The sequence below is a fragment of the Schistocerca americana genome, chromosome X (genome assembly GCF_021461395.2).
Source record: "Schistocerca americana isolate TAMUIC-IGC-003095 chromosome X, iqSchAmer2.1, whole genome shotgun sequence".
Classification (NCBI taxonomy): Eukaryota; Metazoa; Arthropoda; class Insecta; order Orthoptera; family Acrididae; genus Schistocerca; species Schistocerca americana.
Window position 1 is genome coordinate 241,898,343 of NC_060130.1, and position 5,300 is coordinate 241,903,642.

Below are 5,300 nucleotides of genomic sequence, written 5' to 3' on the forward strand. Positions count from 1 at the left end.
CCCGTATGGGGTATTGAAATACAATAAAGAAAAAATGTATAACAAAGACAGGTTAGACACAATAGGAGAGGGGGTGTCCAATGTATCTGACAAAAATATTGTCTCTAATGAGATCGACTTTGAGTGCGACTCTGAAGTTATCTGGACACATACAACATTAGTTGGAGACAACTGACACGTACCAAGTATAGACTGGGACGTCTATGGATTCATTGCAGGGGATATGGACAGACAGTCTTGTAAAGCAGTTTTGAGTCCTTTCTCCAAACACTGTCCTGAGCAGCTAGTTTAACAGCTCACACAAAATGAAAATATTTTAGACCTCATAGGTACAAACAGGTCTTAACTAATTGATGGCATCAGTATAGTGACAGGGATTAGTGACCATGATGTCATCATAGCAACTTTGGTTACTAAGGTTCATAAATCAATCAAAAAGTTTCGGAGAGTATTTTTGCTGGAAACAGAATGTATACAGTTTTATTTTCCTCACTTTTCGAAGCACACTCGTGTCTAAGAACAGATGGGAAAATCAGAACAATTACATATCTAAAAGTTCATGACATACTTCGAAACTCACGAAAGATCGTCAAAAAAACATAAACATACAGCAGATCTGATGTCTAAAAGGTTCTCAAATGGTTCTATTGGCACTGAGCGCTATGGGACTTAACATCTATGGTCATCAGTCCCGTAGAACTTAGAACTACTTAAACCTAACTAACCTAAGGACAGCACACAACACCCAGCCATCACGAGGCAGAGAAAATCCCTGACCCCGCCGGGAATCGAACCCAGGAACCCGGGCGTGGGAAGCGAGAACGCTACCGCACGACCACGAGATGCGGGCAAAAGGTTCTCCTAGAATTCGAAGCACTATCCTACAGACGATATAAATGGCTGGAATTTTCGGAGAATTTTCGATGTCCTACAAATGTGGTTTGTAGATGGTCTGAAGCCACAATGGCAGCTGGGGGATAGCATCCCACCTGTCCCAACAACCAGAGGAGGCTGGTCTGCCTGGACTTGTCTCCGAACACTAGAGCAAAGAAGGTATCACGCAACTCCCTGATGTCACAGAACTTCCTCTAGGCACCTTGCTCTGAACCCGTATTGTTGAAACCAGTCTTTTAGAGTCTCCTATGCACCCACAAAGGCTGTCTTGCGACTCTCTGACGTCACTGAACTTCCTGTGATGGAGCATTTTAATTGGCTCTTACTGAATTTACCCGCCAAATTGCTTCTACTGGTGTGGGAGCGCTGTTCACTGCTTTCTGCAGATGTACAGTGTTAGACATAAAAACTGACCCCCGGCCGGCCGCCACAGAGACTAAGTCCGAGTCGTTCACTTAAGGTGGCCAATAAAACTGACCGCCCCTGACAACTCTCTAAGTCCGGCAATCTGCACAATCGGTCTAAAGTTATGAGTCTGATTGAACATCGAAGATAATTCGCTTAACATTCTACCCACCAGCAGTAACAAGTATTCCAGAAACAATTCCGCAGGACAGCTCGTGGCTGCGTCGCGATCGTAACAGCTTAACGCTCCAGCGTTTCCTCGCGCTCCACCGGCCAGACGCCACTCGCCGCCTGAAATCCGGCGCCGCCCAGGTGAACGCGTCGCGACGCTGTCAGTGTATGTATCAACTGTCATTTTCGAATTTGAAGCTCTAGTTATCATCTTGCAGTTAAGCATTGGATTTTGCATGCTTGAAAATTATGAACTACAGTTAAGCACTGTAAAATTGAGCCGCAAGTGGAAAAAGGCGTAACGTCTGCAACACAACGTTTACTTTTGGTATAACAGAGGGGTGAATGCAGAGGAGGCAGCAAGAAAGATTTAAACTGTGTGTGGAGCGAGTTATTTTGGGAAAAATACGCCAGAAAAAGATATTCTTGTTTCAACAAAGATCGTTCTGGAATGAATGATTTTCCACATTAAGGAAGTCTCGACTACTGATATATGTGAAAGATTACCATTTTACCATCATGCGACATTTGCATTCAACAGGCAAAGTTCATAAGTCTGGTGTAGGAGTACTGCATGCTTTAATTCGAAACAACATAAAATCAACGGAGTGGCTATTAGTGAACGCCAGCAGATCGCTCATTGCGCATTCTTATGCAGTACTGTTACTGGTGACGTGTTATGATACCTTTATCGTTAACACTTAGAGCACGGTGCCCGTACGCCATACAGGCGCGGACGCCTGTATACCGTACGGGCGAGTCTTTATTTGGCTCCGTAAGCGCGTTTAGCGCGACTCCGAAGCACTTTCGTCAACTAATGTGCAGGTATTTCATTCTTCATCCGCAAGAGGCAATCACTTATCGGCTATCTCATCCTGGGAGCGGCTGTGAGCACTGCAAAGACGAAGTTATCTGCAGTTCATTCACAGGTGTTTACGATCGTGAAAATATCGCGCAGCGAGTTGACGGAGGCAGAGATCTTAGATATTCTTTATGGAGATGCAGGATCTGAATTTGACGATTCTGACAAGGAGGATTCGTACTCTCCAGACGAAAGTACAAGTGATTATTTAGTTATGTATATGTCTCAATTGTTCAAAAAGTGAAGAGTACATTACCGCATTTTGCACTGTGAGTAATGTTCATTACTTTACTTGCATTTAGTACCATTCTTAGCATTATTTTTTTCTATGCAGACAGTGGTACAGACCATCAGCCACCATCTGTGGTACCTGGTCTTGTATGGCTCACTGAGCACAAAGAACAAGAGTGGTCGGAACTAGACGATCAACCATTACTGCCGGATTTCCAGAAAGTAGTCGGCGTAGCATCGCATTTTTCAGATGCCACTGATGAGCTTCGATATTTTAGTTATTTCTTTGATGACGACATTATTCGGCTCATCAAAAGCGAAACGAATCGGTACGCTGGTAACGTTATTACGACAGTGAAACGCAAAGGTAGCCTGAAAATAAACTCTGTTTGGCATAAGTGGTCTGCAGTAAAATTGTAAGAGATTTACTGGTCTCTCAGTATTGTTTTGCATATGGGCGTCGTCAAATTGCCGAAAATCAGTGATTATTGGTCAACAGACCCGTTTCCGCAGACTGGATTTGCGACTAAATTGTTGAGTCGCGATCGATTTTGCGCTACATTGTCGATGTTACACTTGAATGACAATGCTACGTTCACTAGCAGAGGCGAAGAAAAGCACGACCCACTCCACAAAGAGAGGCTTTTGTTTGATTTCTTTGTGAATAAAATAAAATTAGTTTTCATCCAGGTATGAATCTGACAGTAGATGAGGCAATGTGTCCCTTTCGTTGTAGAACAAGCTTCAGAGTATACATGAAAAACAAACCCAATAAACATGGAGTAAAATTGTATGCTCTCTGCGATTCATCAACTGGTTATATGCTAAACTGTGATGTATATACGGGTTCTGCAGGCAGTGTTGATAATAGTATCCAGGCCTTGTAAAAAGGTTGTGTTCACAGTACTTTGGCAAAGGACATTGCTTTTATATAGATAGGTACTACACCAGTCCATCTCTTTTGGACATGTTGTGAAAGAAAAGCTCTTGGAGGGGGAACTATAATGAAAAACAGGAAAGATTTGCGACGAATATTCAGAACACTAAAACTAAAAAGAGATAGTTTTTCAAAGGAAACACCATCTCTTGACTGTGAAGTGGAAGTGAAAACGAGATATTTTTTGCCTTTCCACAAAGCATAAGTCTACCAGCACTAGTATTCAAGTGAGGGCCAAAGGTGGAATAGCAGAAATTGTAAAGCCAGACGTTATTATTGATTACAATAAGAATAAAGCTGGAGTTGACACAGCAGATCAGTTCTCCAGCTATTACCGGTTTGCCCGAAAAACTTGGAAGTGGTGATAAAAGCTGTTTTTCCACTTGTTTATCGTGTCAACTGTCAACAGTTTTGTTTTATATAAAGAGAACACTAGGAAGAATTTATCCCTAGTAGACTTTATTCACAGAGTGGAGAAGAAATTGGCTGATAAGGGCGGAAATATTTTTCACCAACAAGCCGCTTCGCCTCACAAATTGAGAGGACATTTGCAAGGCGCTTTCCAGAGAAGGTCCCACCCACTGCAAACAAGGTGAATACCACTAAGTATTGCAAAGTATGTTCAGACAGCGGGAAGAAAGATATGGGTAAGCGCATCAGGAAGGAAAGCAGATGGTGGTGCAAGGACTGTGGCGTTGGCCTTTGCGTCCCACAGTGTTTCCAGGATTTTCACACAAAGACTAACTACATCTGAGGTATTAAAATACTCTAGTTTGCAGGTACCTGCACTTAGACAGTCCAGTGATATTTTGTTTTAAATTTCGATACAGTAATAATAGCATTACTCAAAAGAGAGATCATGTAAAACTTTTTTATCCACGATATTCTTGTGTTTTCATTTTTTAGCTTATAACACCCATTTGTATTTTATTTGTAAAATAAACTCACATTCTTGTAAAACTCTTACTTTTACCTTTTAAATGATGCAAGAACCATATTCCTATCATTTTTCTGTTCTTTGCAATCTAATTTCAAACATGCATTAAACATGCCAGTTCACAGCCAAGTGTCGGGTGTAAAGAGGGCAGTGTTGAAAGTGTTTACTTCCTAAGAAGAAATGAAAGGCTGAGCCCCACCAAAAGACGTAAACTCGAGCAAAGAGTAGTGTGAACGTAATACTTTACATCTGATAGCTCCAAAAGTGTGTTTTGGGCTACGAATTCTGCCCCAAGGGGTGTGTGCAACAAAGCTGGAATTTGTTGCCAACAACTGAGACACCTTTCGGTCGCAGTGTAAGAAAATCGAGCAACTAAACTACATCACCTATGCTACTGCATGATAATGCACTCTGTTGATTTGAGAAACAAAACTATCCAGGAGATTGATAGGAAAGTCGTCTCTCAGGCACTTGTATTGATAGGGAAGTCCTCTCTCGAGCACTTATCCCTCTCGTCATATATTCGTAAAATTTTACCTTTCCCGCCCTTAATCGATCAACCGTCAAGGCAATTCATTTCTAGACGAAAATACTCTTAAAAGTACACTGGTTTAATGACATTGTTAGAACCAGTAGGTTTTTACTGGCGTAGAATTTGTAAACAACTTTTGCATTATCAGATCGTTTTAGATATCGTGAAAGAAAATTCTGCTGCTGATTAATTTCTCTTTGATGATTATTTTTGTGTTTAGTAAACTAACGGAAAATGCAATTAAAATATTCACTGTACTAATACAAATTAAATTCAGCTTACTACAGAAACATCACGACGACAGTCTATCTTAATAAAGCATTAAATGTCT